The following is a 26,481-nucleotide window of genomic DNA, read 5'->3' as shown; positions in this document are numbered from 1 at the left end:
GGCAGCAATGCTGATTGGCTGACTTTTGGCCCAAACAATGAGGAGGTCTGGTTACCAAATACTAAAGTCCATAGGGGCTTTTATATGCAGTTTTTCTTCTCTATGATACTGCTTTGGTCATTCTGTTACCGTGAGACTCCCACCATGACGACGGGGAAGATACAAGCATGTGAATCTATGAAAGATAATACTGGAGAACTATAGTGTACAGGTAAGTAACTAATTCCTTCATTATCGGGCCTGCTAGGCTGAGTAGCTCTTCTGCCTCATAATGCATCTGTTGGGGAAAGCGAGATGCAGGGGTAGTGACCCCTGGCCCCGACCGAACGCGGACGGGCGCAGACGGGTTTACCTTTGGCACGCCCGCTGCGTGCGTCCGGTCAAGCATCCTGGCTAAGAGGGTTCTGCCCCTGGATGTAAGGGAGGTAGGGGGAGGAGCCACGTCCCTCCGCTTCTATCAGCAATCAGCTGTGGCAGACCGGGGACCAGCTGTGCAAAATACAATGTGCAGAGGTCGAGTAAAAGCTAGCAATTGGGGGGGCGTGGCCAAGATGGCGGCGGAGTAAGACGTGTTTTAAGTCCCTCCGGCGCCGGGCCTCTCAAAGCCTTGTTTAGCACTTGCCCCCGGACTCCTGTACTGCTCTCTAGGTGGCCCCAAATCCACTGGGGGTCGTGGCCAGCGATTGGCACTGAGCGCGGGGAAGTACTGCCTGAAATCGCCGTCGGGACCAGAGCGGCCGAGCGGAGGGGCCGGTCGGCGCTACTGAGCGTCCGTGGGGTGCTCCGGCCGCGCTGTGGAGGCTGTGGGCCGCGGCGGGCCCTGGGGTGAGCTGACCGGGCCCTGCGGACGGCGGGGTGCCCCACCGGCTGCACCTATCGCAGCGGAGACCGCCGGCATTGGAGCGGAGGCGGGGCTTGGAGGCGAAGTGACGGCGCCTCCCGACCCGGCCTGTGGGGTACGCAAGTCCGTGGATTGAGGCCTAGCTGCGATCGGAGGGCCTGACCGTTGGAGATCGCGCTAGCAGCGCTGGCGGGGGCGGAGCGGCGGATTCCCACCTGGGCCTGCTTGACGAGCCTTGGAGGCGAAAGGGAGGCGCGACCTGCAGTGGGGGAAGCCTAGGCACCCGGATCCACGAACTGCCCGGGTCAGGGCCCCCCGGGGTCGCACGACAGGTGGAGCCGCGGATGGTCGTGAGCCTGGGCTCCCTGCATCGCCAGCGTGACTGTAGCACTGCCTGACTAAGGACCCCGCATGGCGCGTGGGGGTGGTGCGCCCGGAGACACGAGCACCCACTGAGATTCCCCGGTCCACGGAGAGGGCTGCTGGGTCCGACGAGGAGCCCGACGGGGCGCACAGAGGTGGACCGGCCAGGGACGTGAGGGGCCTCCGAGGGACTCCCCGAATCGTGAGCTGAGCGGCCAGGACTCCATCGACCTCTGGGGGCAAGCCGTGACCCCCGCCAGCGGGGAAAGGAGACCGGACTTGAGAGCTGAGGCACTACGCATAGGGAACCTGGTCAGTGTCTAATTACGGGCCCAGCGGGAGGAGAGCGTGAGGCAACTCGACCGAGTCCCGGACCCTGTGGAAGCTTGGCCTGCACTGCTGGCCTCGAGAGGGACTGAGGCTTGTGGGCCACCGCGCACTCCCCTGCATCGGCGCGACTCGTCTGTGCACTGGTGCCATGGGGTGGTGACGGCCTATAGCGCCTGGATCTTCCTCGCCCTCCGCAGGCCTATTGGGTTACCTGTGGCCGCTGGTGCAGCGTCCCAGCCTGTGACTGGCTACAGTCGGCCCGACGGAGCTCCGCTCTCTTGCACGGTGATTCCCGCCTTCCCCCCGGACGGAGTGGAGCAGCAGTGATGGCCTCCTCGCAGCGCAAAGGGAAGCCTGGTAAGGAGGGTCCGTCCAAAGGCTCCCAGCCGCCGGCCTCACCTGGCCCTAGTGCCTCGCCCGGGAGAAAAGATGATGAGGCCCCGGCCACCAAGGCTTTCATGACGGAACTCTTCGCCTCGATGAAGGAAGATATATTGGAACTCCGCGCCCAACTTGCATCGGATCTCCGCGAGGTGCGGAGAGACGTCGACGGTATCGGAGAGCATGTGGCCACGTTAGAAGATCACGACCTCAGCATGGCCAACGATGTCCATCAACTGCAGCAGGACGTGCTCCGTCTTATGGAACAGAACATAGACCTACAGGCCCATGCGGAGGATCTGGAGAATCGTTCCCGTAGGAACAACATCCGCATACGGGCGGTGCCGTGGGATGGCGAAGCAGGGGACCTCCGAGGCTATGTGCAAGCGCTCTTTCTACAAATACTGGACGAAGAGGACCTGCAAGAAATCAGGATGGATAGGGTCCACAGGGTGGGGTTGCCCAGGCGTAATGGTGGTCCTCCCCCAGACATACTGGTATGCGTGCATGACTTCCAGCTCAAGGAGCGAATCCTTCGGAAGGCACGGGACATTCCTTCCTTGCAATTCCGTGAACATCGTCCTCAACTCTATCAAGACTTGGCTGCCACGACACTCCAGAAGAGGCGCGAGTTCCGACCGGTGACAGCCTACTTGCGAGAGCACAACATCTCCTACTCGTGGGGTCATCCCTTTCGCATTGTCTTTCGAGGGCAAAATAGGCTGGCGCAGATTCGATCTCTCCAGGAGGCAAAGGAGCTTCTGGGTATTGACGATGAGACTCCTGCACCTGAACCTCGCAGCCCGCCACCGCGAAGGAGGCGTCAATCCTCATCATGGCACAGAGTGGGCTCAGAGGCGAGTCGCAGACGGCCTGATCGCACGACTAGCCTACAGGAGAGAGGAAGCGCGGTGGCATCCGTGGCCTCAGCGACGCTGATGTCTTCCCAGCAGAGCTCCGGGGCGGCCTGATCTTCGGGCAGCTGGCCCTATGGTGCCGGAGGGGCACGTGAACTCAGGTACCGGGGGTATGTTTGTACTTTCTGAGAAGACACCCCGGTCTTCGGCCTTGGGAGGTCCTTTGTTGGGCTCCCGACCCCGCCCCCTGGGAAGTTCTGTGGACTATTACTCTCAGGGTTTGTTTATTCCAGAACTGTTTTGCTTTGTTTTTTGGGTTCTTGGTGTGTTGGGGTGGAGGGGGGGGGGGAAGGGCATGGAGGGGGGGTTGGGGGAGGTTCTGTTGGGGCGGGTGTTGGGGTGGGCTGTGTGGTGGTGGTAATTGCTGGATGCTTGCTGTAGATACTACCCTTCTGGGGGATATGACTTGCTGGCTCTTGCATGCATTTTTCTCTGTGTATTGTGCTCTAAGGTGTGGTAACCTGATAGAATCCTTCCCATATTCGATCTGTACCCGGGGGGGGTTGGATGAGTGGGGCTGGGAGCAAGAACGGACGACGGGTGGGGGAGGGTCTGCTCCGGTGTGAACTGGGGGGGCCTATTGAGAAGGGGGAAGCCTGGACGTATGAGGTATGGGTGGGGTGGAGATGTGTTGCTTTAGCGGCTGTGACGCGGTGGAGTCTGCAGTTTAATCATGCCTCTAAGCATTGGCACATGGAACGTGAAGGGTCTCAACTCCCCACAGAAACGCCAAAAGTCATGGAAATATTTGTTGGACCATCATCTAGATGTGGTGGGTCTCCAGGAGACCCACCTAGCACGTAAGGATGAGCTCCGGCTCCGACACAGGCAATTCTCCCTCATCTATAGATCTTCTGCCTCTACCAGGCACAGGGGGGTGGCTCTTCTTTTCCGGGCGTCCCTCCAATTCCAGCCTTTGGGGGTGAGTTGTGATAAAGAGGGCAGATGGTTGATGGTCAAGGGGTTGCTATATGGCCGTTTGTGTACGTTTGTGGTGGTGTATGTACCCAATGCCCAACAGAATAGCTTTATTCAGGGATTGTTGGATAAGGTGGGCAGCTTTGTGGAGGGACATCTGTTTGCCATGGGTGATTTCAATATGGTGTGGGACAAAACCTTAGACAGCTCCCGTGCCCAGAGGACGGACTCTGGCATCTTCTCCACTGCAACGAAAGAGCGGGTGGGGGAACTGGGGCTGATAGATGGCTGGCGCACCATGCACGCTCAGGCCCGAGATTATACATTCTTCTCCCACGTGCACCACTTCTATTCCCGCATAGACCATATTTTTTTAAGCCAGGCGCTCAGGGGAGATGTCCGTGATTCCAAGATCTTTCCGCTCTCTGTCTCAGATCATAGCCTATTAGTACTCATGCTACAGTGGTCGGTGAGGGGGGATGGCTTTCGGAAATGGTACTTCCCGGCGGCGCTAGTCCGGGATGATACCTCATGTCGGGAACTCAGAAAGGCCATCAGGGAGTTCCTGACTCTCAATCCGACCTCGGACACGTCTGTGTTCAACACTTGGGACGCCTGCAAGGCCTCCTTGAGGGGCACCTGCATAGCCCTCAATGCGGCCCTTAATCGATTGAGGAGGGAGGAACGGGAGAAATTGGAAGCAGAGCTCGTAGGCCTGGAGCGGGCGCACAAGCTGAACCCTTCTCGAGCGACGCTCCGACCACTGACGGCTGTCAGGGGGAAGTTGAAGGCCCATTACACTAATCGTGCTGAGTTCACTCTCCTGAGACTGCGACGAGTATCGTACTCGCAGGGGAACAAGGTGGGATGGCATTTGGCCCGTCAACTTCGTGAAAAAAGGGAGAAAGAATATATAGGGGGGATTCAGGACTCAGGGGGTACCGTGCGACATCGAGATGAGGATAAGGCGGACATCTTTGGCCGATTTTATGCGGCACTGTATAAGGGTGATCCCCTAGATCAGAGTGCGCAGGACGCATTTCTATCTGACCTCCCCATTCCGCAGGTCTCTAAAGAGCGAAACAAACAGCTGACGGGCCCCTTTTCCAGGGCGGAGGTACTAGAGGCGATTAAGGCCCTGAAGCCTAATAAGGCTCCAGGCCCGGACGGCTATACTGCTTATTTCTACCAATCGTTTGCGTCTGAATTGGCTGACTGCTTGGTCTCCCTCTTCAACGAAATGGCGACCACTGGGGAGACCTCTGGAACTATGGCCGAGGCCATGATCACCGTGATCCCCAAACAGGGGAAGGACCCCTCCAGATGCGCATCGTACCGCCCGATAGCCCTCCTGAATGTGGACGCTAAACTGTATTCCTCTATCATTGCCCGCCGGCTACAGGATCTGATGCCGGCCATTATACATCCGGACCAGTCCGGTTTCATTAAGGGGCGGCAAACACATGACAACTTGCGGCGGGTGTTGCACTTGATAGAAAAAGCCACCAGATTCCGCATTCCGGCGGTACTAGTGGGTCTGGATGCGGAAAAGGCGTTCGACCGTGTCGATTGGGGGTTCCTGTTTCGCACCCTAACCGCCTTTGGTTTTTCGAGCCAGTTCCTCACAATGATCCGTGCTAATTATAATAGCCCTACTTTGAGGGTTCTGATTAACGGACACCGATCTTCTTGCTTCCCCCACTCCCGGGGTACGAGGCAGGGATGCTCCCTCTCCCCCCTCCTCTTTGCCTTGAGTATCGAACCCCTGGCACTTGCAATACGGGAGAGAGAACAGATCAAGGGCCTTCCTTTTATGGGGGAACAGCATAAAATATCCCTTTTTGCGGACGATGTGCTATTGTCATTGGGGGACCCGGCTCACTCCTTGCCGCACGTCCGCGAGGAGCTCTCCCGCTTTGAGGCAGTGGCGGGGTTCAAGGTCAACTTTGACAAGTCATACATATTGAACCTAACTCTCCCCCCGGCGGAAGTGGAGCAAGTGCGCTTGCTTACGGCCTTACCGTGGGCATCTGCCTCTTTATTATATCAGGGGGTACACCTGACGCCTACTATTGGGTCCTTATTCGCAGCCAACTTTACCCCAATGCTGGCCGCGATACGGGCTGACCTGGACTGGTGGAAACCGAAATTCCGCTCATGGCTTGACAGGATCCATGCCCTTAAAATGGTCCTCCTGCCTAAGTTCCTTCATCTTTTCCAGGCCCTCCCTATTCCTACAGAAATGGACTTCTTTCGCCGCTTAAGAACTTTGATGTTGAAATATGTCTGGCAGGGTGGACGGGCTCGTATCCCCTTCACGACGCTGCGACGACCGAGGAAGGAGGGTGGAGTGGGGTTCCCTGACATGCTCCTATACTATAAGGTTGCGCAACTACGTGTGGTAGTGGAATGGTCCCAGCAGCTCTCAGAGAAACACTGGCTGCATATGGATAGGAGCGTGGCTGGGAGGTCGATTTGGGACTTGATCTGGAAACCCAGAGCGGACCGGCCTAAAAATGCCTACATTAGCACTCCTACTAGCACAGTTCTGAAGGTGTGGGACACAGTCGCTGGCGACGACCGATGGACCACATTTCCGTCTCCCTTCACCCCCATTCACTTCAACCCGGCCTTTCCACCGGCTTTGCAGGAGGGACCTTTCAGGCTGTGGCGGGAAGGAGGCTGTAGGGCGCTTACGCATTTGTTTCACGGGGTGGTTCCAATCACGTTTCACAACTGCATGTGTGACTATGGGGTTCCGGTCACTGAGCGCTTTCGCCATGCCCAGCTTCTCCACTGGGCTACGTCGACGGGGGTCGGTGAGGCCGCTACCCGACCGCTTTCCCCTTTCGAGTCCTTTCTCCTCCGCACCTCCACTATGCGGGGGACGATCTCCTTCTTGTACGGGCTGCTTCTGGCCACTGCGGTCTCCCCGCGCCCCCGCTATATGGAACAGTGAGAGGTCCTTCTGGGTCGAGACGTCTCTGACGATGAATGGAAGCATCTCTGGAGTGACATCATGACGCACAATCACTCGGTGAATCTTAAGGAAGCCCACTTGAAGACCATGCACGATTGGTATCTCTACCCGTCCAAGCTCCACCGTATATTCCCCGCTTCTTCAGACAGGTGCTGGAGGAGTTGTGGCCTATTGGGGGACTTCCACCACATCTGGTGGGACTGTCCGGTCATTCGCCCTTTCTGGGCTGAAATTCTTTCCCACATCAAGGATATCTTGGGGTATCCGATCTCGGACTCTATAGCTCATGTCCTGTTGGGTCTCCGAGATCCGACATTGGAGCATCAGACTAAAGCGGATAAACGCATTCTGTGGCTTTGATTAGGGGCAGCTAAGCTCACGTTGGCGGCAGCGTGGAAGAAACCACATGCCCCAGCAACATCATTGTGGCATGCAAGACTTTGGGGCTTACTGAGCATGGAGAGAATGGCGGACATCTTCATGGGCAATTTAAAAAACTTCCTGTTTCGCTGGGGTCCACTGGTCCATTTCTTGTCAAGTGGCCTGCCATCTGCGGTGTGCCCGCCTACGCTCCGTGCACTCCACCTGTTCCAAGTTTAATCAGATTGCATGTTTATGAAGCTCAGTATGGCGCGAGAGTGTCTGTGTTGCCACCACTTGGGGGGGTGGAGGTGGGGGGAACTAGTTGGGTACGGGGTTTGTTAACTATTGCGACGTTACTTAGCCTTTTGGGGATACAAGGCTTCTGTGTCATTTGCTGCACCCTCCTTCTGCAGGCCCTCAGGCTGCGTTTGGATTTAGGCCTAAGAACTCTCAAGCATGCACTGGACTTCCATCTGGACTCTGTTATCATGCTTGCCACCCCACTCGGCCACTTCCCGCTTATATCCTCGAGTGCTTATTGCGGCTTCCCCTGTGAGGGATTTTGGCGGAATTGTCGCCTGTATGATTTTCTTTATTCTTTCTTTCTCCCTCCTCCCTTTTCCCCTTTCTGCAACTTTTGAATAAAAATACATTTTACAAAAAAAAAGCTAGCAATTGAGAACAACCCCCAAGTTTAAAAACAATAGATTTTTAAGTTTTAAAAACAGTGCCTTAACCTTAGCTTGCGTTTCTGCAGGTACGCGGTGCTGCTACTGCTGTGTGTTCTGTCAGGCTCCTGGTAAGAGGGTTTTGCCCCCGGGAGTGAGGGAGGTAGGGGGAGGAGCCACGTCCTTCCACTTCAATTAGCAATCAGCTGTGGCGGACCGGGGACCTGCTGTGCAAAATACAATGTGCAGAGGTAGAGTAAAAGCTAGCAATTGAGAACAACCCCCAAGTTTAAAAACAATAGATTTTTAAGTTTTAAAAACTGCCTTAACCTTGGCTGGTGTTTCTGCAGGTACGCGCTGCTGCTACTGCCAGGCGTTCTGTCAGGCTCCTGGTAAGAGGGTTTTGCCCCCGGGAGTGGGGGAGGAGCCACATCCTTCCACTTCAATCAGCTGTGGTGGACCGGGGTCCGGCTCTGCAAAATACAATGTAGAGGTAGAGTAAAAGCTAGCAATTGAGAACAACCCCAAGGTTTAAAAACTATTGATTTTTAAGTTTTAAAAACAGTGTCTTAGCCTTAGCTGGCGTGTCTGCAGATATGCGCTGAATTCGAGGGCACCCAGCTGCATTGGATGTGAGGGTGATGGTAGGCAGTGAAAATGACATCCATTGCCGGCTCTGGGTGTCCGGGGGGCCCATCTTTGGAACAAGATACGTTTTTGTTGAAGACAGGGAGGCTGTCCACTCGGTCCCAGCCCCGCAGTGGCATTCATCTTGTGATGGGGCAATTGCAGAGAACGATTCTTCTTGACTGGCTGCTCTGTGATAGTTCCAGTAACCCCCCATACCCCTGCAAAGAAGTTGCAGGCATCGGGGTGGTACAGGCATCTGTGCTAGTATGGAGGTCCACTTCATCTTGCTTTCAAAGCTTGCAGACACTGGAGCTCTTTCTTGGCGAGCCGCCTCACCCGAATTGAAGCTGCAGAATAGTTATTGCGCCTGTTGCTGTAAGACCCATTTGATGGCAGCTAAAATTACTGCACCAGAATCTGAGGGAGGAGCACCTCACATTTCAAAGAGGCAACGAAGTCTGACCAACCGAACTCAGGGTGAGTTGAAGCTAACTTGCCCTTCCTGGAGCCTTCTCTTGGTGCGTCTGTCTCTCCCTTGGCTAATTTATTCTCTGTTCCTCTGCCCCCTGCATCCTCGCTGTTAGGATATTTATTCCTGATCAAATTTCCGTCCTCAAGCCTCCACCTCTCCCTATTAGGAGGGGGCACCATTTGAGGATTCCCCCTAGAACTTGGGCTCCACCTTGGTGCTCCCATGTCGGTGAAACCCATTCTGATAGAAGAGGTCTATTTTTACCCCTTTTCTCCCTTAATACCTGCGAACAACACATCAAAATAATAGCGGCGGCCATCTTAGAGAGGGCTTCTGCCCGTGTCCCAATCGCCAGGAATTGGCACCTATTTTGGATTGGCCAGTTATCTCTCACTTCTAACCCTCTGCTGGGGAGCACATAAACTCAATAGGAAGACACCGCCTCTAACCCACTCTCAGGAGTACTGCCACCAAGAGTTCAGGAACTGTATACACTGTAACTTTTAGGATGCAATCTATTTACCTTATCATCTGGAAATCAGTCTTCAAACAGGAGGTCTGAATCCACGTAACACTCTGGTCATTCAAGAGTTCCCAGTGGCTCTTTAGTGGTAGACACCTAGGCCAACTTGTTTCCATTCAATATGCCTCTACCCTACCGACAGGACTGACTACTTCTAACCACTTTATGGTTCATATGCCTTAATATCTTATTATTTATTCATCATGCAGGCCTCTGCAGAACCACCTCCTCTGCACCCCCCAACAACCTAAACCCCCTGTACCGAACTCCTTCTCCATATATGGCCCCCAAACTTCTGAGCGAATACCACCAAAAACTTCAAACTCAGACTAATCAAACAACACCCTGAAACACTCATAACAGATATCTATTACAACACCTCCAAAGATTCTAAGAACACAAACTCATCTTCCACACAACCTGACCGGCAAAATGGTGCTCTACCCTAACTAACCTTCTTAACATTACAAAATCCACCAACATCCCGTACAGCAGAAAACTGACAATCGTCACCTCCCCACCTTCAAAGGAAAAGCCACCCTATCCATCTACAGAAACGGAAATATCCTGTTCCAAGGTTATGATGCCAACCTTTGTTCCTTTGTCTACATATTCCTGACATTACGTAATGCTGTTACCTCAAAGCCACCCACCCACCCCAATCCGAACGCCAGCTCAGGCCATAACGCAAGATGGAAAACTAATGAGACCCAACAATCACTCTTACACTAGGTACACCGTTATAACTCTCTATGCCCACTCCTCTACCCCAACTAAACCTGCTTACTCCACCTCTCCTGAATACATCACCCCCACCCTCATGCTGTAAACCTTCCGCCAATCAGAGTAAGGCTATCAGACCTGCCACTAGCAACAACAACTACCCCTTTCAACCCACCAGCACTCCCAGGACCCGGACTTTACCCTACCCCCTACCTTCCATGAACCAATACATAAAAAACACAGCCAAAAGTACATTCTACAATTAAAACTCTTACACAAAATCAAACCCTTCCTCTCCAGAATGACCTAAAAACTGCGACACAAGCGACGGTACTGTCTAAACTGGACATGGGGAACACCAGCCTCACTGGCACCGCAAAGTTGCCCCTAGCCCATAAGAGCCACACTAACAGTAGCAGCAAGGATGGTCACCGGAATAAAAATACACAATCACATCTCCCCCTCCGTAAAAAATCTCCAGTGGCTCCTGTCCAAAGCCCGCTGCCGCGACATAATGACCTGCCTCACACACAAAGTCCTCTACACCGGGTAATTAGCATACCTTGCGTCCAAACTATGAAGGGCAGGATAGTCAAGAAATCTAAGAAGCACCAACACTCTTCTGCTCATCTCACCAAAAAACACAAACAAAAAGCTCTGCACGCTCCTTTTCAGGCAATGCCCCCAAAACCTGAAACTCCCTCGCAGTCCAGATCAGGACAAAAGCTTCCTATATGAGTTTAAAGACAGCTAACAGATCTTCTCTACAGTCAACCCCTCAACCCTCCGTACTCTATCCTTGCTTGCTATTCACAGTAGGCTTGCTCCTCTCCAGAACTTATGTGACCCAATGCTGAAAATGTCTGTGATTTCGGCAGCTCATGTTTCCTAATCATTGTTTGATCCTGTCTGTAAAGTGCTCTGATACCCTCGGGTCCTGCCAGCAATATACAAAACTCTTTAAAAAAAATCCACTTCTCACTGTGTTTGTTTAAATCACTGGTGGGTGAGATCTATTGGAATGGTGTTCCCAATCTTTTTTAATTTTACACTAACACTAGTTCCCATACTCCATGTAATCCCACCCCTAAATTCACCCATTGCACTCATCATAATTGCTAAACGTCTTTTATGTGCTTCAACTACTGCTTTATATTGTATGCAGGACTATGTTACATGTTACATCGCAAAAGTACACAACTTTATCACACACTACATTCTTTATCTTGTAGATGCATTGTTTAAATAAAACACTTGTTTTTTTTGGGGGGGGGGGGTGCAGAAGGCTTTTTAAATGTTTTTTCTCTACTGGAAAAGGAAATCCACAGCTATTGACTTTTTCAGGGCTTGTTTTGTTCTGGTGACAGTATGAGTCCGCAGCATTGATTATTTACAGCTCAGGTGTATGAAAAACTAACTATATGATTATGTCTAATCTATCACTTTAATTTGACACAAAGGTTTTACATGATTTTAGGATTTTAGGATTCATCTGAATGTAGTAGATTGCCAGTTGTATGATGTATAAGGCCCATATGTCTAAAGTGTTTAGAAACCAACACCAAGGTGTAAAAACACTACATAATTTAAATTGCAATAAAAGATTAAACCATTTAGCTTCAAACCAGAAGGGAAGGGGAATTCTTGGGACATAAAACCCAGATAGGGCATGTTAACTGGAAGGGAGCCCTAAACCATTTCTCAGCATTGGCCATGTTCCATCATAATAACAGATTCAGCATCCTGGACCAGGTAGACTGACGGTGGAGGTGCAGTTTGTCCACATTGGCCAACACTGAAGAATTAGGCTTCCCAGGTGTTAGGGGGGGCTCGCCAGGTATTGAAGGCCCCATTAACCAACATAGCCCTCAGGGGGGTGAGAGCACACCTGATGAAACTAGAGGTATTGGAAGGGGGGGCAAGAGGAGTAAGCATGTTGGTGTGCTGCTTGGTGCCCCGTCTTCAGTAACACAGGAGGGTGTAAGTAGTACGGGCACTACTATGACTATGGGAAGGGTTCAAGAGAGAACACTGAGGGAGAAGGGGCCTAAACCCGGGATGGCGGGGATGCATATTGATGACTTGTTACTTTGGGTGTTTAATTGCAATGGGGTACAAAAGAATTCTAAACCCCGGGAGGCAGATGGTGATATCAAAATACTTTCTTGGAACCTGGCCGGGATTAAAAACAAGCTTACTAGCCCAGACTGGGGTTTGTTTGTAGAAAAGTATGATGTCTGTTTAATGCAGGAGACCTGGGCTCTGGAAAACGTACAATGGAAAGGTTTTGCAGCATTCAGTAACCCAGCTACAACGAAGGGGAGGGGTACACCATCTGGAGGATTAAGCATTTGGGTGGGTACGCACTTGGGGGCAAAAGCCGAACAGCTGCTAACGAATTCCCCGTGTATTTCTATCCCTTCCAGCTAACACACAAATTGCCCTAATTAACATTTATTCAAGGCCCACGCAGAGTGGGCAGGCGTCCAGAGTCATTGACCAATTGAGAGACTTCATACTGGCTCTCGACCATAAAATTAGTTTAATAATAGGGGGCGATTTTAATTGCCAGTACGAGCCCCTTAATAACGCGAGTATGGATGACCAAGATAATGAGAACCAGTACTGGCATATTCTGGAACCCCTGATTCCGCCTGTCAAAGCATGGACACCGATGGTCCTTCAAATAAATGTGTTTGCCCTCTCTCTCTCTCTCTGAGGGCCTGTAACGGGAGGCTCAAATCGGACAGACCTGGTTTACCAACTTTTAACAGAATAGGGCAAACTTCAAATATAGACTATGTCTTGGTCAAATCTAGATCATGGGATAGGGTACGGGACTTCAAGATACACCAGCGGAAAGATAGTGACCACAACGCCTTAGTTGTGACATTCAAGTCAGGGAGCTGGGGACTGTCTAATCCTGTAGAAGTGCCTAATTCTACACAACAACCTCTCTTGCTACAAAATAACAGCCGGAGAGTAAAATGGCCCCATATACAAGACTCTCCAAACAAATTAGCACACATATACCAGCAGGTTGTGCCGTACCTCAGAGAAATGGCTGAGGTTGGGCCTCCAGATAATCAAGTAGGGCAGGACTCTAGGCCGTTAGAAATACACAAACAGTTGACCTCTAAACTGTTTGATGAGTTCTATCCGGAAGGAAAGGCCAAGCTAAAACCGGTCCCATGTCATCCCTGGTTTAACGCTACTTGTTGTAAAGCCAAAAGGGATTTGCTGGAAGCTATAAAGGCTAGGGATAAACCAAGGATAAAGCAACTCTGGCTGCAGTACAAGCGGGTCACTCAATCTGAGAAGAAGGATTGGGAAATTAACAAATGGGATCATCTAAGAACTGCCCTACAGCGCAAAGACTTAAAATCCTTTTGGGCTATAGTCAGTAACAGAGATAGGGAGGGTAGATCAGCGACTGAACTTAATATAGCATCAGCAGTGTGGGAAGCCCACTTTGGAACACTGTATGCATACCAGGGTACTGAAGAGCTATCACCTTCAGCTCCAAGCCTCCTTCATGAGTATCGATTGGGGGGGGGGGGGCAGGAGATTACTAGTGCTGAAGTTGAATCAGCTATTGTCAAGCTACTACCTAATAAGGCACCGGGTCTTGACAAGCTCCCGGGGGACCTATTCCGGGCAGAACCAAAGATATGGGCTCCATACCTCTGTGTTCTGTTCAATGCCATTCTAAGGGGAATGGAACCGCCAGATACCTGGCGGGGTGCAGAAATAGTTCCCGTCTATAAAAAAGGCTGCCCCCTAGTTCCGTCTAACTACAGGCCTATAAGCCTGATAGACATTACCCAAAAGTTAATGGGACAAACCATTCTAGAAAGAGTATTGGCCTGGGTTGAGGATAATGAGATCTTGAGCCCTTTCCAGGCGGGTTTTAGGACGAGCACATCAACTATTGACCAGATATTCAGACTTCAGGTCTTGTATTGGAATACAGTGAGTGTAGAGGATGGCAGCCTCTACCTAATTTTTGTTGACCTGAGGTCTGCATTCGATCTGGTCCCCAGGGAAAAATTTTGGAGTGTACTTCTAGATCTTGATATCCCACTATATCTCTTGGATGTCCTAAGAAGGCTCCACTCTGAAACCTATGCCCAAGTTAGGTGCGGGAAGCATAGAGAATTGTCAGCTCGCTTCCCGGTAAAAAAGGGGGTGCGCCAGGAGTGTGTCCTGGCCCCCACCCTTTTCAGTCTATACATTAATGGGCTTATAGACCACCTACTTTGTGCTAATGATATTGATGTCCCGAGGATAGCTACAGGTCGGGTTCCCGCATTGATTTTCGCGGACGACACTTTGTAGTTGTCCAAGACATCAATGGGCCTCCAACGTACCCTGGATGGTTTCGCCGACTTTTGTGCACTGAGAGGCCTGGAGATAAATCTGGCCAAAACCAAATTTATGATTTTTAATCCACCCAGGCAGACCCGCCCAAATCCAGTACTGAATGGAATTCCTTTAGAGCGAGTGAAAATGTTCGAGTATCTGGGGATTATCCTTGCGGAACATCTAGAATGGGATAACCAGGTAGCAAAGGCTGCTCTAAAACTAACTCAATTGGTGGGAGGAATATCGAAGATGCACAGATTAACTGAGTTTAAGCCCGCTGCTCCCGTTATTGAAATGTAGAAAGTTCAGGTTAGAGCGGCTTCAATCTACGGGGCCGAGCTGTGGGGGCATCCCAGGCCTACTAGCCTTTCTAGAGTGGAGCATACATTTATGAGGAACCTGTTGGGACTCCCAGTTAGTACACCGATAGTACCACTCCGGCTAGACCTTGGGTTACTCCCCATAGAGGGGAGGTGGCTTTAAGGCCACTTACATACTGGAAAAGACTATGGACAGTTCCTGAATTAGCCCCCAATAAAAATGAATTTAAGGATGTCTGGGCTGAAATAAAAACTAACAAAATCCCGTGGTTATCCCACATTAAGGAACAGTGTAGCATGATTGGTCTACCGGAGTAATGGGAAACACCAGAAGTATCATGCCCGGTAACATCTAGGGTTGATCTGGTTTACCATTATAGGCACCATAAACTAATGTCTCTTCATGTGAGTTCTACAGCTGGTAGATTGACAACCCAGTTTCTCCAAATAAAAGTAGACTACAAAAAGGAAGACTTCCTAGACCTGATTTATCCAGCCTTGGCAAGGAAACAATATATCCAATTCAGGCTGGGCTTTCTTCCGCTTAGGTCATTTACCACCAAATGGGAGACAAATAAAAATACCGAGTGCCCAGCCTGTAGATACCATCTGGAAAATGAAATTCATGTCCTCTTTTTCTGTCCCACCTATCAGGCTGTACGTAAACGCTGGGTAAAACCGATCTGTAGAAATCTAGGCTTTAGACAATGTTCCACGGCTTTTAGAGTGCTAAAATACGATGCACACCCTCCTATTGTTTTTGCTGTCTCTCGCTTTTTAAACGGGATGTGGCATAAACGCAGAAACTTTTTACCGAGATATTCGGAGATTTAAATATCCCTACGAAATTTAATCTACTTATTCGATAACTACTGTACGGTTTAATCTGATTTTAAGATGTGATACTTAGGGAATGGTTTTATCTTTGTGAAGTAGGTGTATATATATGATTGTGATTGTCTCCGCTGTTCTATGTTATTTATCTATTGTATTGCTGTGCTTGTATGTATTTTATTGCATTTTTATGGTCCGATGTGACCAAAATAAAGTTAATGAATGAATGAATGAATGAATGAAATGTTTTTATCTGACTGTCTTTAATTTTACAATTGTTCTAAAGTAAGTTATGTCCTAGCATATGTTCATCACACTCTGCTATAATCATGGACAGCTGCCTTTTTCTGACCAAAATACTGTTTCACCGCAACTATCCACCAGATTCTATACAGCCATGAATAACCCTATATTGTAGACAAAAACTGGTCTGGGGTTGATTGTGTTCCCAGCTGGAGGAGACAGTTCAGATTGCCAGTTTGGTTGGACTGTTCCTATCTGAGCAGGCCCAAGACTGATTTGCATACAGCATGTCTCTATCTAGAGTAGAAAAATGGGCAAAAAAACTATTGCCTGGAATACTGCCCTGAGCAATATTCAGTGGCTTAGATTAATTCAAGCAATCCATTCATAAAGTTTTAGTTGATTGCAAGCCTATCTTACATACAGTCTTAAAGAAGGTTACTTTCATATTGTATTTTCCTTCTGCTTATTAAGTATTATGTAACCAGTGGCACAAGGGCCGACCTTTGGCCTTGGCTTCCTGCAGTTGTCTTCCTACAGATTAGGTCAAAAGAAAATTGTGATGAAAAACTTTTTCAGGAGGATGCTGACGCCCTTGATACATAGACAATTAAAGAGGAGGAGTGGGAAGGGTGCCAAATTATGGTTTGCAGGCGGGGCTCTCTGAGCAAAGGCCAGTTCTAGGCACACGCATATATTGGCCTGTCTCACATGCAGAGGAAGTGTTTGGTGATAGTTCAGATCGTGACAACGTTGGCCCCTTCCATGTATGTCTTTTTGGTAATTAGTCACACAGGTTTTCCCTTTCCCTGCCTCATGTTTGTAAGGCGATGAATGGAGGTGGCCACGTGTATGCCTCAGATGACATAGAATCAGTGCTTAATTTGAGCCAGTGGTATCCGATGCTCAGCACCAGCACTTAATTGTCAACACTGGCATGTGTGACAGTCTGCCACGAGGTGGAGCTAACTGGCTAATTTAGAGATGACCACAACAATAGTTAACTATTAACTCATCCAAACACTCATTTAATAGTATGATCTCCCTAATCCATTCTAGAGATTCTTCCCCCTCCATCTCTCCTTATACTCATCCCACACCTCAACTTACTTCTAGGCTCTCCCAATAAAAATGTTCTAAACTCTTCGCTCTTCTATCCCCCATTATCCTATTCAATCCAACTAACAGACTCACAAGTCCACCGCTTAAATTAACTCAAATGTTCACTATACTAACCCACCACAAACTCTTTTTGGGTTCCGGAGTAGCGTGCTACTCGCCTAAAAGCTCTTTGATGCCTAATCGGAGGTAGTGAGTGCTATATAAATATAATTACAATACAATACAATTCAATATATATTAAAATGATTAGTTCCTGCTGGCCAAGCCATTCTTATAGCTTTGGGACCTTAAATGGTCAGAATTGTCACACCTGTAGGAGAGTGATGCTTAGTAGTTGTCAAAGTCGGATTGGTAAGGCGGGCATTCGGGCAAAGGTGAGGGGCGGTGTCGGAGTTATAGCTGTGGGTAACTTTTTTGCCATTGTGGTGGCCGGTTTATGCTGTGTCTGTGCTGTTAAGATGTTGCCGGAAGCCCAGTGGGGGCCTGAGTGACCTTTCCAAGGTAGATGGGTCTCTATTGCCTCCTTTTACCAAGGGGGCAGATGTGTCATTACCAGTCTTTCTCTAGGCCGGCAATTAATATATGCAGATTGAGGAGGGACAGGGGGCCTAAGCAGACGTGGCATCACTTTTATTTAGGTGTAGTTCACTAGTGTGTACTGATCGGTGCACAAAGAGTCCTGGCAACATTAGCATCTTTTTACATCAGTGAAGTTAAGAAAACATGCCCCTTTTACAGAACCCCCCCTCTTTTCTTAATACTTAAAACGCAGAAGCTGTGTTTTGCGAAAAGGCACAATCTGCAAATGTGGGCCTCTTTTTTTCTATAGAATGACCAGGCCTATTTTTGATCCCAATCCAAGCCTGGTTGTTACTATTATTTGCAGCATAGCAGGGGCAATGTGCGGTGCAGGCCTGCCAAGTGCCACACATCCTGCATTAGCCTAACGCATTTTAAGGCAAGTCCCCGCATTACAGCATTAAAAATAATGATCATGCATTTATAGTGCCTCTAATTAGGCCGATATTGGCCGCTCTATTTTATTTTTTTTCTCTTGTTCGTCATGATCTCAACACTGTCCAATATGGCTATGTGGTGTGGCTGCTCTCCTGGTTACGCCTCAATAAACCTTTCCTTCCCTTAGCATACACTTAACCCCTTCGTCGTCCATTTCTGTGAGACGTTAGACATAGAAAAAGCAGTTATAACAGGAAGCAGTAAGTTATCCGGAACACAGTGTTTTCATTATCCAGAAGCAGTAGCACAAACTGTGCTCATCTCTCTTTGAGCCCAGAATTAGATAAGAAATGCTTCCAAACTATCATATATCACTGCCAGGCCCAGCAGTGACACTGTCATTGTTATGTACATTCTGTCCTCTTTCCATTGCGTGTGCGCGCAAGTGTAAATAGAGCGTCCGGAGCACACATTCCTTCTCACATTTTTGTTTGGCCCTAATATTTTCTCTACGTGGATTCTGACACCAGGGCGAGTACATCTCCAGAAACACTTTATGTGATTTTAGCTCATTTGTTTGGTGTTCAGCGCTCTATATGAATGTTTAATGTTTGTTTGGGAGAAGCTTATTTACACTTTGCTGTTTGGAGTAATCCAACAGATTTGTGTACTGTTTGATATCAATTTGTGCACCTACCAACATATTCTTTTGGTATGATACACTTTTTGAGTTTTCTCATATCCCTTTGTGGGTGATTGCTTGTAGTTTTGTCACTCACTGGCTTATACCGTATGAGCTAGTGCTGTTAAATAACAATATGTAAAGAAATCCTCACACTTTGGGCTGTTGCTATACTCTTGTGTAGCAAATAGTGCAGTGATCGACTCGCATACTTTATATTAATGACAGCAATCATTGAGGTCTCTATTAGTAATTATGAAAAGTCACAATTCTGCAGTTTTCAGATCTTCTTAAGAGTTTCTCGTTGCCAAATGGGGACCATTTCTGATATTTATGTTTAACTAGTCTTCACTGCTTAATTTTGCTCATGAGTAAGTGTCACTCATAGTTGTTAAAATGTCACTCATAATTACACTGAAATTATGAAAATGTCACACATAGCAATCTGAAACCTTGCCAGCTTTGGTGGTGCAAGCTGCAGTGGTCTCCTGACGAGCCCTGACGCTTCATTTTTTAATACAAATTAAACACTGCTCGGAATGAAGATTCTAATGTCATGGCAGATGGTCTATGCATGACAGGCCCTCTCTCAGAAAGGCCTGGCTTCTCACGGCCTCGACATATTTTGCACCGAGCTTTTTGTATTTCATTTCAGCGTACAACAGCTCTTTATATTCCAGCAATATTGGATCACCAGCAGTGAATCCCACAAGGCCCTAGGGGGAGAAGATTAGCGCGGAACACACAACTGCCACAGAGCCATGCGCCATCACCGGTGACTGATGACTGCGCGCGATCAACTGTAGCCGCACGCAGGAGCGTGACTGCGTGCGAGCATCTGTAGCTTCACGCAAGAGCGTGCTTACGCCATGTCCGTGCAAAGCAATCTGTAACCCAGTGCGGACGAGGACATATGTGCAATAATCGTGTCACGCGGCATATCTGAGTGCTAAAGGTGACGGACCTGTGTCTGAATGCTTTTGCGGTTGGTGTAGCATATTTTTTGGCAAATCCCTCTCCTCCATTGTTATGTAGGCGGTTGTGCCTGCGCGCCTGCTCGCACTGTTTGTGCGTGAATGAGCTGCTAGTCCGGGGTTCACGGTGGTAGTAATCCAATAAGGTTAGCGGAACAAGGCTGTGGAGAGAACATTGAGCGGAAGGAATAAGCAACGGAAGGTCATACAAAGCTGGAAAGGCTTGAGAACACGTGCAATTGTCGGTCCTTGAGAAGAGCAGCAACTTCTATTCTGCACCAAGAATGCCAGCAAAATCATCACGTTTTTTCAATGATCAGGAGTGGAAAGTGATTTGCAAATTCAATGACATCACAGAAAGCGACATCTCACAACGTTTGACGTCACTCTCAACGCGAGAAGGGACAGCAGTGATATAAACAGAAATCGAAATGCATGTAAAATAGATGAAGTAGCTCCCAGCTGTCACCAAAATAGCTTCGTTGCTTACAAAATTAGTGGAGTAGCATACACATCTGTCCAAATTGGCTTTTCCAAAAAATCAAGGGCCCTATAGGAGGACCCACTGGAGTAGAATGGCTTCATACTTTGCAATGAGCAGATTACTGAAATGGATAAAATAAAGATTTCAGATTCCTGTCCTTACCAAGGGTGACACTTAACCTATTGTGACTTAGAGTAAAAATTGACCCCCATATGTGTGAGACTCTCGTGTGTGGTCTGTGTGCCTGAGTTTAAGGACCTTCAAGAGAACTCTAAAGGAACACTCCCCTGCCCTAGTAATAGCTGCATTCTGCCAACAATATTCTGGTACAAAACCCACGAGGACATCAAAACTAGTCCTGGTCCATAGAATCCTGATGAAGTGTTCGCAAAATTCACATAATTTGCTTTTGCAAGATTCTGTAAATAATTACAGAAAATTCAATATCAGCATTTAGCGTTACATTTGAGCACAGTATGGGTCTTTGCATCCATTTTGGACTCAAGAATGCATTTAATGCTAAAACAAATATCACCATAAACACAAGTACCATTAACAACAGCCACTCACATACTGGTATTCATGTTGTTACCATTGTGCAGTTCAGCACTAAACTCTTGCCACGTGACATTGAGGCCTAATTTTGGAAATTTTATGTTACAAGCATAAAATGAAAATCATGAAATTAAGCAAGATTATATCAGCATAATAGACATTTTTCTGGGCATAATCCTGTCTGTACAAAACTGGTAAGTTCAACCCCCTCACAGCTCCCATTAGGTAAATTGTAATATTTTAACTCCTGGTCAGCTTACAGACACTCTTCATGTTCAGGTAAGGCAGCCATGCACTATACATCCGCTAAATGTGCAGGTGCCTGTTTGCCTGAGGTGAACTTTTCCAGGCTGAAAATTTTACAGCCCTGTGGACGTGGCAAAGTACTTGGAGGCCCTCCCCCTCATGATGAAGGGGAGCATCACTAGTATACTCGGATCTGTGCACTTCAGTTTTTTAAAACGGGATGTCCCCAGGGTTAACTGTCCACCAGTGGTGCTTGTCACAGAGTGGAATGGGATCACCAGTCTCACTAACCCCATCCCACTCTGTGACGAGTAAGGGACTGCTGCCTCCTCTAATTGGCTGAGCCGTACCAGGTTAGCCAATTAGAGGAGACAGCAGTCAAATCCTCCAGGAACCAACGAGGCTTCCCTCCCCGCCACCCTATATCACCATTGTAGCCATTAGGTCATTAAAAACAGTGATTGGTGTGTGCGTTTGTGTATTTATGACTGTATGTGTATTTGTGCATGAGTTCTGTAAATGGGTGTGTGCGTGTGTATGTACTTGTGAATGGTGGGTGTATGTTTGCACACTTGTGAGTGCATGGATGTGAGTGAGTGCGCATGTAGATGGCTGAGTGAATTTGTGTGCGTGTGTAGCCCACTCGCACCCACCATTCTCATATTACCAGGTGCCACTGATAATAGGTGCCTCTATGAGCAACATGCTGCTTTGAGGTCAGCAATCCGGCTGTGCCAATAAGCCTTTCATCCTTCTGAGGTTGATATGACTGTCTTGAACCTATTAAATAAAACACTGACTATCAACAATATTTTGCAGCTTCATTTACCATTATTGTCTGGTAATTGTTCAGAGTGTCACCTATGTGTGGCCAGGTCTAAAAGTTGGTGGGCCCTGTTATGCAGCGTTCTTCCTTTCTATGTCAATGTAGGAATAACACTTTATGGGTAATAATGCATAAAGCTGCCTCTTTGTGAGTATTTTGAATAAGAATTTCAAAGATTATTTATTGTTTTACTATCTCGCCTTATTGACCACAAATTAATTAGGCGTTTTCGAATTGTAAGGATCACATCACCTATTAATCATACACTGTCCATAAGGTTGTGAGAAGAGACAGCATCAAGCTTTAACTGACCCATTAAGTTTGGAAATGTTTATAGTAGTTTCACATCACTGTGACATTGCTTAATGTATGCTGGTTGCTGCAGGCGTTCGACGCCGGCACTAATATTTCAGGACGTGGACTTATTTTTCGTCATCAGATTTTGGCCAGAAGAAACAGAAATGGAGAAAGGAAGAGAAAAGTTTAAAAACTGCGAAAAAAAAGTAAGAAAGCAAGCATGAAAAGGAAGCTACAAGAGTGAGATAGGAAGTGTTGGGTGGTGAGAGACCGTGATAGGATGGAATCTAGAATAGGCACCCCTGATAATCTGCAACCCTGATATTCAACAGCAGAGTTTTAAGAAAACTTTTGGGCCCCTGCACCTATGTTTTCTAAGTATCAGGTCCACCAAACTTTGGCACTCGTGAGAATTCATCAAGGTTTCATGTACAAGTTAGCAAAGTTGGGGAAAATTAACAGCCCTTCTCAGAGTGCCTTACGTCTGGGTTCAGCCTCTAGCACCCTTGGTCCTTACATCCATGCACAGGTTTAAACCTCATTTTAGTAAAAGAAAAACACTTCTGATCTATCATGACACCAGAGCCTTCATTATTCCCAACACTATCACAGAATTCATTTTGCAATCAGAAAGATTAATAATTAGCACACTTACATAGCATACACACTACAACAGAAATCATTTCTAGGCACTGATAATAAGAGATATCATTAAGCGTGTGCAAAGACTTTTTTCACACATGAAGGCTTGTGTTAGGGGTGGGTGAAACTTGCGGATTTACACTCCAGAGAGTTTAAGCAAAGTTACATGAAAATTCCATGAGATTCGCAGAGTTCTGCGAATGGGAGAAATCGGTAAGTCACGTTGCTTGCACTGATTTTTAGCGCTGAGAGCTTGTTCCGCGCTGCAAAATGAACACAGACGGCACTATGCTGCTCGCCAGAGAGGGCTCCTTCTTTGCTGCCACTCAAGTAGATTTTCTACTCGAGTAGCAGCTTTCTCAACATGAACGGTTGCCACCTCCTGTAACCGACCGCATTGTGAAAATCTCACCAGGTGCCCTCCTAGCACCCCAAAATCTCACTAGAGGATGTTACTTCTCGCTCAAGCTCGCCAAGGTATACAATTGGCGAGCCGCACGCAAAACAATTCCAACACGCAGCGCAGGGCGGACTTTTGCCCTAACTCTGCGTTACAAGCATAAAGGGGAGTGGGCAAAACTCTGCGAACTCCGCCGTAGAAGCAGAATTTATTACCCACACCTATTTTGTGTACCCTGGGATTTACACCTTTGCCATAGTTTGAACTTTCCCAGTATTCCTTGTCCTGCTTATTCCCAGTTCTCAATGTCACTGCAGAATAGTAGAGTACCAAGCCCTCATTTAGAGATATCCATGAGGTAAGAAAAATCGTGCTAAATATGAGTCACATTTTTTTTTCACATGTAATATGGTTTTTGGTACTTAGATAAAAGTCGTATTGTGCATCAAAAATGCATTAATACCACTTCTTTTCTTGAGAAATCCGTGCCCATCCCAACCAAAATGGCAGTACAATAAACATTTGGTCAGAGTAGCAACAATTTAACAATGACAAAGAAATAGTGGCATTAACAACAGTAAGATCTCAAGTTTTGCAGTGGATGAGATTTATTTTAAAGACATAAATCACTTCTTGTAGACAACACAGTTGTTCATACATGCGGAACATGATTATGTACGCAACATTGGTGCTCTGAGATAGAAATGGGTGGGGGGGTTCTGGGTCAAAGTGAGTGAGGGAGTTGGAAAGGGGAGAGGTAATGTGACATATATATATATTATATTTACATAGTATAATCTGTCCGACATATAACAGGCCAAGTAATTCAGTATATATAAATAGGATTCTAGTGACACTGATAATGAATTTTGGTCGTCAAAGCTTGTATAAACAGTGTGTTGTAGTCAATGTTTCGACCCCTAAGAAAGTCCTAGGTAGTTCAGTCCTTGTAAATGTAAATGTAAATGTATTTCGATTTATATAGCGCACGAATCACCCAGGGGTCTCAAGGCGCTTGCTTAGGGAACCCGTCCTGGTATTCCCCTGTGAGATACCCCAGCAGGGTATTCACAAGGTGAAAGCCAGGCATCCCGCCGCGAGGGGCCGTAGTGGAGATTAAGCAAGCTATTGCCCAGAGTCGCAGAGTGTGACCCCGTGAGTCGAGTAGGCACCGGAGCGAGAATTGTCGAGTCCGTGGAATTCTTGAGCCCGAGACCCGCCAAGGCGGGGAATTGAACCCTGGTCCACGGCTGATCTCAGCTTCTGGGTCTGCCGCCTCTAACCACTGAGCCACGCTTCTCCACATCCTTAGAATGGGGTCTTCGTCAGGAAGGGTGTGACAGACCACCCAATTGGTCAAACAGCACGTCGCATCCGGCTGTAGGGTTTAGGTTAGTGTGCTTCAAAATACTCTAAAAGATCAACGGGAAAGATACTGTCATGTGTACATGTATGGGCATCCATAACGGGACTGTGGATAGAATGAACCCCTACAATCAAATGGTAAACCTCTAACTTCCTTCTTCAGTGCACAATTGTTTATTGTACTGCCATTTTGGGATCACTGACATAATATCGATAACATAAATATCGATGTAGCAAAATATCGAGTTAAAAATATAGAATACAAAAATATCAAACTCCTATCTCCAAACAGGTAAGTGCAAAAATATTGAATCAAAAATATTGTTGTAAAAAATATAGATAGTCAAAATATCGATTTTTTTAAATGTCTTAAAAGTAATTGAAAAATAATAAAATATTAAATATAATTAACTTAAACATACTTAAAATACTTAAATAACCTTAAAATTAATAAATAATTAATTTGTTAAAAATAAATAAACATACAATTTAATTTTTAAATACATACATATATATAAACATAATATTAATAAAAAATATACAATATTTTTACCGTAGGGTAGCGGGACAGCAACATTTACTATTACCACTCCAGTGAGTAGGAGTAAAAATTACTATGCCCACTCCAGTGAGTGCATCAGTAGGGAAATCGTTGGATAGCGGGAAGGTAAAAATTACTATTCCCACTCCAAAGAGTGCAGCAGTAGGGAAAGCGTTGGATAGCGGAAGGTAAAAATTACTATTCCCATTCCAGGGAGTGCAACAGTAGGGAAATCATTGGATAGCGTAGGGGTAAAAATTACTATTCCCACTCCAGGGAGGGCAACAGTAGGGAAAGCGTTGGATAGCAGTAGTGTAAAAAATAATATTCCCACTCCAAAGAGTGCAATAGTAGGGAAAGCGTTGGATAGCGTAGGGCTAAAAATTACTATTCCCACTCCAGTGCAACAGTAGGGAAAGCATTGGATAGCGGGAGGGTACAAATTACAATTCCCACTCCAGAGAGCGCAACAGTAGGGAAAGCGTTGGATAGCGTAGGGGTAAAAATTACTATTCCCACTCCAGAGAGTGCAACAGTAGGGAAAGCGTTGGATAGCGTAGGGCTAAAAATGATTATTCCCACTCCAGGGAGTGCAACAGTAGGGTAAGCGTTGGATAGCGTAGGGGTAAAAATTACTGTTCCCACTCCAGTGAGTGCAACAGTAGGGAAAACGTTGGATAGCGGGAAGGTAAAAATTACTATTCCCACTTCAAAGAGTGCAACACTAGGAAAAGCGTTGAATAGCGTAGGGATACAAATTACTATTCCCACTCCAGTGAGTGCAACAGTAGGGAAAGCGTTGGATAGCGGGAGGGTAAAAATTACTATTCCCACTCCAGACAGTGCAACAGTAGGGAAAGCGTTGGATAGCGTAGGGATAAAAATTACTATTCCCACTCCAGGGAGAGCAACAGTAGGCAAAGCGTTGGATAGCGTAGGGGTAAAAATTACTATTCCCACTCCAGTGAGTGCAACAGTAGGGAAAATGTTGGATAGCGGGAGGGTACAAATTACTATTCCCACTCCAGAGAGTGCAACAGTAGGGAAAGCGTTGGATAGCATAGGGGTAAAAATTACTATTCCCACTCCAGAGAGTGCAACAGTAGGGAAAGCGTTGGATAGCGTAGGGGTAAAAATTACTATTCCCACTCCAGGGAGTGCAACACTAGGGAAAGCGTTGAATAGCGTAGGGATACAAATTACTATTCCCACTCCATTGAGTGCAACAGTAGGGAAAGCGTTGGATAGCGGGAGGGTAAAAATTACTATTCCCACTCCAGACAGTGCTACAGTAGGGAAAGCGTTGGATAGCGTAGGGGTAAAAATTACTATTCCCACTTCAGTGAGTGCAACAGTAGGGAAAGTGTTGGATAGCGGGAAGGTAAAAATTACTATTCCCACTCCAAAGAGTGCAACAGTAAGGAAAGCGTTGGATAGCGTAGGGCTAAAAATTACTATTCCCACTCCAGTGAGTGCAACAGTAGGGAAATTGTTGGATGGCGGGAGGGTAAAAATTACT

Source organism: Lissotriton helveticus, chromosome 9 (genome assembly GCF_964261635.1).
Source record: "Lissotriton helveticus chromosome 9, aLisHel1.1, whole genome shotgun sequence".
Classification (NCBI taxonomy): Eukaryota; Metazoa; Chordata; class Amphibia; order Caudata; family Salamandridae; genus Lissotriton; species Lissotriton helveticus.
This window is presented reverse-complemented; position numbering follows the sequence as displayed.